This window comes from Scyliorhinus torazame, chromosome 10 (genome assembly GCF_047496885.1).
Source record: "Scyliorhinus torazame isolate Kashiwa2021f chromosome 10, sScyTor2.1, whole genome shotgun sequence".
NCBI classification, from domain to species: domain Eukaryota; kingdom Metazoa; phylum Chordata; class Chondrichthyes; order Carcharhiniformes; family Scyliorhinidae; genus Scyliorhinus; species Scyliorhinus torazame.
Window position 1 is genome coordinate 173,966,877 of NC_092716.1, and position 12,144 is coordinate 173,979,020.

General features: G+C 44.9%; 1 protein-coding gene across 2 annotated transcripts in view; it reads left to right on the forward strand.

Annotated features, from left to right (window-relative positions):
• The window catches only part of LOC140431052 (anoctamin-9-like), a 368,406-nt gene that overhangs the window by 110,330 nt on the left and 245,932 nt on the right, over positions 1-12,144 (forward strand). The window lies entirely within an intron of this gene.

The window sequence follows — 12,144 nt, forward strand, 5'->3', positions numbered from 1 at the left end:
CATTTCTTAAAGGTACTCTCACATGACACACGTTAGTCCTGATCGTATGATTACTCCTTTACTCAAGATTTATTGTTGTATTGTTTTTTTAAAAATAAATATATTTTATTAAAGTTTTTCGATCAAACAAAAATTTCCCATTTTACAACTTTGTAATAATATATACATTGATCGTTTTTTAAAATAAATAATATGCTAACTAACGGCAACTGCCAACAACAAAATAAGAAACAACAGAAATAGTAACTAAAATAGTAACTTCGTAACATCTAATATAAATAACTAATATATAAACACACACATAAAACCCCTGAGGACCCAAATGAGCCCTCCCCCCTCCCCCCCCCCCTCCCCCCTGGGTTGCTGCTGCTACCTTTCCTATTTTCCCTTATCGCTCTGCGAGATAGTCGAGGAACGGTTGCCACCGCCTGGTGAACCCTTGAGCCGAACCTCTTAGTGCGTACTTTATCCGCTCCAATTTTATGAACCCTTCCATGTCATTGATCCAGGCCTCCACACCCGGGGGCTGAGCTTCTTTCCACAAAAGTAGAATCCTTCGCCGGGCTACTAGGGAAGCAAAGGCCAAAACATCGGCCTCTCTCACCTCCTGCACTCCCGGCTCATCTGCAACCCCAAATATAGCCAACCCCCAGCCTGGTTTGACCCGGACCCCCACCACCTTTGAAATCACTTTTGCCACACCCACCCAGAACCCATGCAATACTCTTTACCCACCCCACACATCGACTAGCCATCCCCTTTTTTAGACCAGCTCCTCACCCGGTTCCCACGCACCCGCTTATCCCCCCGACGGCGCCCTCCCATCCCTCCCATCCCATCCCGTAACAGCTCCCCCTTCCCCTTAGCAGCAGCAACCCAGTCCCCCCCCCCCCCCCGCTAGATCCCTCTCTAGCTTAGTTGCTCCCCCATATTGCTTCCGGAAGTCAGCAAACTCTGGCTGACCTCGTCTTCCCCCGTTTATTCTTAGCCTCCCATTATGTGAGGCCCCCTCCTTCCTGCGCCCCCTTTTCCCGCCACAATTTCCATAGCGCGGGAACAAAGCCCGTGCTTCCCTCTCGGCCCCACCCCTGATGGCGCAGCTCCCTCTCTCCTTCCCCCTCCCCTTCCCCACCGGCGCCCACATTTCTTCGTGTCCCCCCCTTCGAGTCGAAAGAGAATTTTCCCCCATCTGATTCACAGTCCCTTACCACCACCTCACTACTTCATTTCCTACACTCTTTCTCCAATCTAGTCCAACTTCTCCTCTTCAATAAATGTCCACGCCTCTTCTGCCGTCTCAAAGTAGTGGTGTTTACCCTGGTATGTAACCCACAGTCTTGCCGGCTGCAACATTCCGAACTTCACTTTCCTCTTGTGGAGCACCGCCTTGGCCCGATTGAAACTCGCCCTCCTTCTCGCCACCTCCGCACTCCAATCCTGATACACGCGGATCACCGCGTTCTCCCACCTGCTGCTCCGTGTCTTTTTCGCCCATCTCAGGACCATCTCCCTGTCCTTGTAGCGGTGGAACCTCACCACTATTGCTCGAGGTATTTCTCCTGCCTTTGGTCTTCTCACGAGGACTCGATACGCTCCCTCCACTTCCAGGGGGCCCGTCGGGGCCTCAGCTCCCATTAAGGTATGAAGCATCGTGCTCACATACGCCCCAACGTCCGCTCCCTCTGCCCCTTCGGGAAGACCCAAGATTCTTAAGTTCTTCCTCCTCGAGCTATTTTCCAGGACTTCCAGTCTCTCCATACACCTCTAATGCAGTGCCTCGTGCGTCTCCGTCTTCACCACCAAGCCCTGTATCTCGTCCTCCTTTTCGGCAGCTTTTGCCTTCACTCCACGGAGCTCCATCTCTTGGGTCTTCTGCGCCTCCTTTAACCCCTCAATCGCCTGCAGCATCGGCGCCAGCACCTCCTTCTTGAGCTCCACCACACATCGGCGGAGGAACTCCTGCTGTTCCAGGCCCCATACCATCTGGCCTCCCTCCACCGCCATCTTGCTTCTCACTTCCCTTCTTTGCCACTGCTCCAGAGGATCCTCCGCAATCTGGCCACTAGTATCTCTTCTGTCCATTCACATCCGGGGGGACTCCCTTCTATGTCGCCTCACAGTGGGTTTAGCTTTCGAAAATTGCCGTTGGGGCTCCCGGTAAGAGCCCAAAAGTCCGTTAAAACGGGAGGTGCCGAAACGTGCGACTTAGCTGGTCATCGCCGCACCCGGAAGTCTCTATTGTTGTATTGTTAACCCACTCCCAATGGCGTCCCTTTACTCTGTCATACATTCAGTACCAGATCCTTCTTGAAAATTTGCTCCTCATCAATGGATCCCCAAGAAAGAAGATACTCTTTTAACTACTGTTGTCCTTGCATTGAACTTCCCATAGCTTTGGAACCTGCTGCTAATTTTCAAGTTATTCATGATCTTGAAGCTCTACTGGGTAGAACTTCTTCAGACCAAGACTGAGAATCACTAATATCCCACTTACTCATCTCCTATCATAGATTATCATAGAATTTACAGTGCAGAAGGAGGCCATTCGGCCCATCGAGTCTGCACCGTCCCCCGGAAAGAGCACCCCACCCAAGGTCAACACCTCCACCCTATGCCCAGAACCCAGTAACCCCACCCAACACTAAGGGCAATTTTGGACACTAAGGGCAAGTTATCATGGCCAATCCACCTAACCTGTACATCTTTGGACTGTGGGAGGAAACTGGAGCACCCGGAGGAAACCCACGCACACACGGGGAGGATGCGCAGACTCCGCACAGACAGTGACCCAAGCCAGAATCGAACCTGGGACCCTAGAGCTGTGAAGCAATTGTGCTATCCACAATGCTACCGTGCTGCCCATCCTTTACTACTGTCCTCTCTAAGTTCCAATTTCTCCTCCTCTGGACTTTCACTGGTTGTTCAGCAGTGTCTTTACTTCCCTTTTCAAAGATGTTGTCACCCCCTACTACCCTCAACCCCTGGCCCACAGTCCCTGCTTTCCTCATGCTTCAATTCTTACCTCTGCACCTTCAGCTTGACTGTTTATTGTCAAACCTGTCTCGACCAATTCTAAGAAGTATCCTGTCCACCTTTCCGCAGCCAAATGCTAATATTGTAGGGCAATTGTGTATCATAAGGACAACTCTAAAACTGGTTCTCAGTAGAAAACCATCTTCTGTCTTCATCTGTTCCCTTTGTCTTCACTACCAAAATATATCTGTATAGCTCGTGAACTTACATTAACTCAAAGCCTTGGATTATCAACTTGCTGCTTGACTCTTCATCCCTGTTCGTTAGTTAGTCCAACTCCTATATATTGGTAGAAAAACAGAAAGGGCTGGAAATCTGTGGCGAGGGAAGCAAAGTTAGTTTCAAAGTCCAATAGGACTCTTCTTTGGAGTTCAAACTCTTGTTTATTAATCCTACACTCCATCCCATCTCTCTAAAGGCCCCCACTCCTACTTGACTCATCTCTTCTGAACTGACCCCCTTTTCATTTTTCCTTCCTATGTTTTATTATATTCAGTGTCTCAACTTTTCACTGTCTTAAGCCTACACTCTGAGATTCTCCCCGGAATACTTCCATCTTGTTACCTTTTGCCCTACTTTCAAGAGCCTCAGATACATAAAGGGTAAAAGGGTGACTAGGGAGTGGGTAGGGCCTCTTAAGGATAAACAAGGTCATCTATGTGCAGATCACAAGGGATGGGGAGAGGTCCTGAATGAATATTTCTCATCAGTATTTATTGTTGAGAAAGACACAAATGTTAGGAAAATATGGGGAATAAAAAGTGATGTCTTGAGGAGTGTACATATTACAGAGAAGGAGGTGCTGGAGGTATTAAAGTGCATCAAGATAGATAAATCCCCGGGACCTGATGAAATGTACCCCAGGACGTTGTGGGAGGCTAGGGAGGAAATTGCCGGCTCCCTAGCGGAGATATTTGAAATATCGACAGCTACAGGAGAGGTGCCTGAATATTGGCGGGTAGCAAATGTTGTGCCCTTGTTTAAGAAGGGCTGTAGGGATAAGCCTGAGAACTACAGACATGTTACCCTTATTTCTGTAGTGGGTAAATTATTAGATGGTATTCTGAGGGACAGGATCTATAGACATTTAGACAGGCAAGGGCTAATTAGGGAAAGTCAGCATGGCTTTGTAAGGGGAAAGCCATGTCTTATGAATTTGATTGAGTTTTTTGAAGGGGTAACCAAGAAGGTAGATGAGGGCAATGCAGTCGACGTTGTCTATATGGACTTTAGCAAGGTCTTTGACAGGTACCGCATGGTAGTGTCATAGGAATGTCCCTTTAAGAAATGTGTTTGTCTTATCACATGGCTTCAGTGATTCATTGGGTGGGTGGAGCTGGGCTGTGGCTCTGGGAGTTGGTTTTACTTTCACTTTGGTTGGGGCTTGTTTTGGTGGCTCTGAGTTTTTTTGTTTTTGTTTTCACATTTGGGCTCCTGTGCTCAGAAAAAGAAGTGTCTCTCTAACTTCAGTTTAAAAGATGTTTCCAGATTACTTGATAACGTAAAAGTGATAACTGTTTTCTGGAAGGAATTCAAACCTGCTGTTTTGGAAAGGAAACGGGTGTATACATACCAAGTCTTAAAGATAGTAAGAGTGCCGTGTGTTGGGCCACACCTTTGAAAAGGGGTTTCTGGTCTATGGGATCTTGTTATTAAATTGGAACAGTTAAAGGGGGAAAATTATTAAAGATTCTACATAGATTACTGTAGCTGTGTGGGGTATTTATGTTTGTAGTTGATAAAATGCTTACTGTGAGTGTTTCTAAAAATGTTAACTAAATTCATCGAATAAAGCTTGTTTTTGATTAAAAGTCCTCTGTTGAATACCACCTGAAAGACAGGAACTTGTGCTCATCGTAACCAAATTCGATAAACAGTTGTAGGTCAGGTGAACTCCATGATATACTTTGGAGTTTTCTAAACCCTGGTCCATAACAGTAGGTTGTTGCAAAATGTTAAATCTCACGGAATCCAAGGTGAGGTAGCCAATTGGATACAAAATTGGCTTGACGACAGAAGCCAAAGGGTGGTTGTGGAGGGTTGTTTTTCAAACTGGAGGCCTGTGACCAGCGGTGTGCTTCAAGGATCGGTGCTAGGTCCACTGTTATTTATTATATATATTAATGATTTAGATGAGAATGTAGGAGGCATTGTTAGTAAGTTTGTAGATTACACCAAGATTGGTGGCATAGTGGACAGTGAAGAAGGTTATATAAGATTGCAACAGGATCTTGACCAATTGGGCCAGTGGACCGATGAATGGCAGATGTAGTTTAATTTGGATAAATGTGAGGTGTGCATTTTGGTAGATCAAATCAGGGCAGGACCTACTCAGTTAATGGTAGGGAGTTGGGGAGAGTTACGGAACAAAGAGATCTAGGGTACAGGTCATAGTTCCTTGAAGGTGGAGTCACAGGTGGACAGGGTGGTGAAGAAGGCATTCAGCATGCTAGGTTTTATTGTCAGAATATTGAATACAGGAGTTGGGGCTTCTTGTTGAAGTTGTACAAGACATTAGTAAGACCACGCATGGAATACTGTGTTCAGTTCTGGTCGCCCTATTATAGGAAGGATATTGTTAAACCAGAAAGAGTGCATAAGAGAGTTATGAGGATGCTACCAGGACTTGATGGTCTGAGTTATAAGGAGAGGCTGGATAGGCTGGTGCTTTTTTCCCTGGAGCGTAGAAGGCTTATGGCTGATTTTATAGAGGTCTATAAAATAATGAGGAACATACATAAGGTAGATAGTCAACATCTTTTCCCAAAGGTAAAGGAGTCTAGAACTAGAGGACATAGGTTTAAGGTGAGAGGGGAGAGATACAAAAGAGAACAGAGGGGAAATCCTTTCACACGGAGGGTAGTGAGCATCTGGAATGAGCTGCCAGAGGCAGTGGTAGAGGGGGGGGGGATAATTTTTTCCTTTAAATAACAGTTAGACAGTTACATGGGCAAGGTGGGTATAGAGGGATATGGGCCAAATGCGGGCAAGTGGGACTAGCTTAGTGATAGAAACTGGGCTGCATGGACAAGCTGGGCCAAAGAGCCTGTCTCAATGCTGTAAATAAACATCTATGACTCGAAAGCTTACCTGTAAGATCATACCTCCAAACATACACCATTTCTCCCCCCCCATTTTTGCTCAGTGCCTGACTTCATCGTTTTGAAATAGAACATACAGTGCGGAAGGAGGCCATTCGGCCCATCGTGTCTGCACCGATCCACTTAAGCCCTCACTTCCACCCTCTCCCCGTAACCCAATAACCCGTCCTGACCTTTTTGGTCGCTAAGGGCAATTTATCATGGCTAATCCACCTAACCTGCACATCTTTGGACTGTGGGAGGAAACCGGACCACCCGGAGGAAACCCATGCAGACACGGGGAGAACATGCAGACTCCGCACAGACAGTGACCCAGCGGGGAATCGAACCTGGGACCCTGTGAGACCACAGTGCTATCCACTTGTGCTACCGTGCTGCCCAAATGTCTTCAAATGTTTACTACATTAAAGACGCTATATAAATGCATTTTGAAAGAAAAGCCTCTCATTCTTTGTCCCATGCTTTTTCAGTAAGAAAGGTTGAATTTTGGCATAAGATCTACCAGGCCGGCGGTGAATTTGAATTTCTTTTTTCAAAATGTAGTTTATTCCAAACATGTGTAAAAAATGATAACATATACAATAACACACTCCACAATCCCACAGTCCACAGTTTCTATAATTCTTCTCCTTTTTTCATCTGCACTCCCCCACCCCCTCTCGTCCGCACCCCCCGCGACGAACAGTTCCTCAAACAGTGTCATGAACAATCCCCACCATGTCTCGAAGCCCTCCGCCGACCCCCTCAACTCAAATTTAATCTTTTCCAACCGGAGAAAGTCGTATAAGTCCTCAGCCAGGCCCTCATCCCCGACGGTGTATCCGACCTCCAATTTAGCAAGATCCTTCGCCGGGCAATTAGAGAGGTGAAGGCCACAACATTGGCCCCCTTCCCCTCCAGCAGCTCTGGAATTTCCGTACCCCAAAGATCGCCACCATTGGGTCTGGCCTGACCTCCACCCCCACAATTTTAGATAATGTTCCAAATACCACTTCCCAGTAACTCTCCAGCTTCTTGCAACCCCAGAACATAGGCACATGACTTTCCGGACCCGCCCACACTTCTCACACTCATCGGCCACCTCCTGGATGTTCGACGTTTTAGTTGCTGTGATATGAAGCGTCTAATGTTCTGTTCCTTTTTCACAAACGCACATTTATTTCATTCCAACAGCCTTTGCACAAAACCCAAACTATACATCACCTGACAGAGGCCACCTGAAGCCCCTTTACATATCAGTGTCAATTAATGAATACTTTACACAAATGAGACAACTAATTGCAATGTCTCTTAACCCATTACTTAACAGTCTCCCCTTCCTTGGAGAAAAAAATAATTAGGTGAAAACAAAATTTCAAGAAACTCAAAAACACGCACATGATTCGCCCCCTTTTTTTTTGTTTGAACGAGAAAGAAAAAAAAAAAGCAGTCACAGAAACAAGCGCCCTTCATTAACAATATCCAAAAGTTTCTGTGAACTCGCCCCTCTTTTCGTAAAACAGTCTGACAGTTGATAGCTCCTGTCGACAAATTTAATTTTTGTTATTTCCTCTCTGTCCAACATCTGCTTCAAACTTGCGATGTCTATCCGTAACCTCTTTTCATTGACACTTTTTGTAGAGTGCACACTTTCCCACAGGGATTTATTGTCAATGTGACAGTCAATAGGTATATTACCCAAATCCCCTAATCCCAAAATTTCTGTCAATATCATATTGATATAAAAGGTCATATCCACCACCTCTACAAGGCTTGACATCTCAGCAGCCAAAGTGCTTTTTACCACTCTCCTTATTTTCTTTGTTTCCCACACAAGCGGGCAACATTTACCATTGTTCCCCAAAAGGAAAATTATAAAATCTCCTGCGCTTGAAACCCCATCACATCAATTTGCATAGGACTTATCACTATAAACTATGAGTTTCAAGTGCCTAAGGTCACCTAAAACCGGGAACTTTAAAACACACTCCTGCATTTTTAGTTTGGCCAACGCTTTATTTGCTCTTATTATGTCTTCCACTTTGGGATCATTCATTTTTGTACTCAACTCTAAGACATCAAACTCACGTCCGGTCTAGTCTGTCTACCTAACCAGTTCAGTTGCCCAATTAAATTTCGCAGTTGCTCTTTTTCTATCTTTGAAACCATTGCGTCTTTTTGTGAAACTCGGCCACGACTAATTGCTATTGGGCTGATGCGTTCCAAATAAGATTGCTGACGTAAAGTTGCCCCTAACTTAGTCTGTCCAATTTCTAGTCCAATATATTTAAATGCACCGGAAGCCTAACTTCCAACCCTGAATTCTTTCCTCAAACCAGAGATTATAATAGCTTCAAAATCACTAGTTCCACCCCACAAAAAATCATCGACATGCATCATAAAAATGCCAGAACGATTTCCTTTATAGTGCCAGTAAAACATTGCAGGACCTGCTTTCAACTGGCAACAGCCTAACTTTAACAAAATTGACCTTACCGAAAAATACCAGACTCTAGATGCATCATTTAATCCATATACACATTTGTTCAACTTCCAGAGTACCCCTTCTGTGTTAGCTGCTTCTTTAGGAGGACGGAGAAAAATGTCTCTCTGGAGCTGATGCCCCTGCAAAAAGGCAGCTTTTATATCTATAGATTTGCATTCCCATGCCTTTGTGGCTAATAGAGCCAAGAAGATCTTTAAAATAACCTTTCCTGCTGTAGGTGAATCTACACTTAAATCCTGATCTTCTAAGTTTTCTTCACATCCCCTTGCCACAAGCCTGGCCTTTGCCTTATAAGTTCCATCCGGAAGAACCTTTTCCGTGCAAATCCATCTGTGGGATAGAGCTCTTTGTCCCCTATCCGGTACTTCCGTGTATACCCCAAATTCACTCCAACTATGCAATTCTTGCTGTTTAGCTTCTTTGATAACTTTTTCACCAAAATCTCACGTGCATGTGGGCTTCTACTCCTATTAGTATTTGTAGTCTTACTCATGTTCCGAGATCTTGATAAACGACGTCCCCTCTCCCGCCTGGTATCTCGTTCTGTACTGCTACTGCTTGATCTTTCCCTTCTGCTGTGGGATGTCCATTCAATAGTTCTCGACCATTTCCTGCGGACCTGTTCACTATCCGATGTACTATCTGAACTGGCACTGTGTTTCTGTGCCCTCCATTTTTGAACTTCATTTTCCCAATCCATTGCCTTGACTCCTTCCCCTGAATGCTGTACATTCAACCAATGTTTATACTTTCCAGTGGCCTTCCCTGCTCTACTAATAACAGTTGCATCCTTCCATTGACTAGACCCTTCAGGCAAGTGTGTCACTTTTGTACCAACTTTTGGTAGTTGCCCTTTCGGAAAAATGGCCTGTTCTAATTCATCAGAAGTGTTGTGTTCCTCTACAGGAACCCTGTCAATATCAGTTAACTGGTTCTCATAGTTCTGTAACACATGCGGACCACATGACTCTGGTTCCTTGTCATGTCTGTCTGCTCTGTCTAAATTTGAAAATTTGTAATCTGTACCCATTATCCTTGATGAATGTACCCTAACAGTTTGATTACCATGTTGCAAAATAATTGTTTTGCCAGCTATGCCTATGATCTTCCCTGGGCCTTTCCATTCATTACAATTGTCTCTCTTATAGTATACCATGCCTCCTTGCTGAAAAACGGCATCTGATGGCCGTACGTTATGTCTCAAAGCTCTGCGAATTCTTTCAGAGACTTCTGCTTCCAAAAAAGCTTTTCTACTGCTATGTAATGCATTTAAATGTTTAGCAAAACCAGTGCTAATTGTAGTCCCCTCCCAAGCTGGAGGCTGGTCATCCAAAATGGACAGAATTTTAGGATTTCTACCAAACACTAATTGATAAGGACTATAGCCCCCAACCATCTGCAATGAATTATTTGCATGTACTGCCCATGCTAAAGCTGAATTTAGCCTGCAATTTGGTCGATCTGCCAAAAGTTTCCGAAGCATGTCATCGATGACAGCATGATTTCTTTCACAGACACCATTACTAAATGGGCTTTCTGCAGCCATATTCATAACTCTGATATTCATGTTTTCAAACATATCCCTAAACTCATCATTAGCAAATTCTCCCCCCATTGTCCGTAAGCAATTTTGCCGGTGGACCCATTCCTGTCCCTATCCATTTTTCCACGATTTGATCCAGAATTACTCTTTTTTCATTACTTCGTACAATCGTTGATTGACTAAATCTGGTTGCTAAATCTACAAAATGCAAAATAAATATATTATTTGTTTTATCCCAGATCTTAAGGTCCATGGCCACAATGTTGTTAAAATCCCTGGCCAAAGGTAGGGTTACTATCGGTCGTGCTGGTGTCCTGTACTTCCTACAAACTTCACAGCGGTCACTAACCTGTTCTATCAGTTTAGTATCGTCGTCATCCCTTACCCCTGCATCCTTTAATAAATTTTTCAGCCTCCGAGGAGACGGATGTGCAAATTGCCTATGCAGTTTTAATACCAGAAGCTATTTATCAGCTAAAGTCCCATTTTCAACTGCCATTAACACATCCTTAACCCTCTACTTGAAATATTATTTGTCAGTAATGGAATACAATAGTGTCCCGACTGTGTAAATTGTAAATCCACCATCTTTCCAAAAACTGTTGCCTTATCCTGTTCCATATCCAGTTTCATGTGTGCTTTCTTCATCGACGGTCTGCTCAGAAGCAAAGGTATCTCACTTGATACAACATCCGTGCTAATGAAATGATTCACTCCGGCAATATTGCAAGGGATCACCACTCTTTTCAGCGACTTCAGAGTATTATCATCCCCAAACCTGAAACTTGTGGAACTTTCAAATTCCTTAACCTTGTTACGATTTTCAGCATTCAAAGAGTCCAGGTAACATTTTAGCCAGTCAATTCCACACAGAGTAGATGTGCAGCCACTGTCCAATACAGCACAGTTGAAGGATTCTGCAACCAACACCCCCATTACCGGCATAAAACTGCTTGTCAATAGGACAATGCCTTCTTTCTGGTCACTATCTTTTTCCTATTCTGACTCTTGCGTGTCATGTGTCGCTTCAAACACTCTATCATAACGAGTTGGACAGTTGAAAGCATAATGGTATTGAGAGTCACATCGAAAACATCGATTTATCATGCCACGTGCATTTCTGGGGTTCATCTTCCTATTGTAGTTCTAACTGGCTTTCTGTCTTCATAATTTCCTTGTCCCGGTCTCCTTCTATAGTCTTGAGCCCTGTCTGTAGCCATACGATTTCGCCATCCTGGTAGTAGTGTATCTTCCATATTCTGCCTTATTGCAGGCTGACCTATTTGGGTCATCAGAGCCATCGGAATCGAATGTTTCCCCAGAAACTTTTGTAAAGCTTTTGTCATCTGTTCGAATAAGGTATCCTTTTTTTTTTTATTCTCCTCCTTTTTCACGTTTTCTCCCACATTTACATCCATCAACAATAAACAATAATCAGCAAGATAGGTCAGTCCCCATAATAACAACGATCCCATCTACCCACCAACTCCCAAACCTCAACCCGCATGTTTACATAAACAAATGGCAAAAAGGAATCAGGGATTACCCGTAGTCACCCTTAATCTTACACAGCTCTCCCCCACCCCCCACCCTCCCCCACCGCAGGTCTCCAGCTCCTCCTGTCCACTGCCTCTTGTAAAACTCCTCCTCCCAACCTCGGTTCCTTCCCCCCCAACTTTCCACCCCGGCTAGACCACTCGGACCCTGTTCTGCCAGGCTCCGATGGCCGCAGCCCCTCCCACCACATCACTCCCGTACACTGGCCGGCTTAAACCGGCCAGCGTGGAGGCCCCCACCCGGGTCCCTTTCCCACTTGCCCGGGCCTAGGAAAGCCCAAAGATCCCCTTTTAGCACACAAACCCCGCATATCCACCTACACCCCAAAGAGCTCTCATTTCGAGTGAAAGTCCCGTCCCTTCCCTTGTCCAAATATATACCACATTGGCTCCTTTAATCTCTACACCTGCGCGCAGTGATACAAA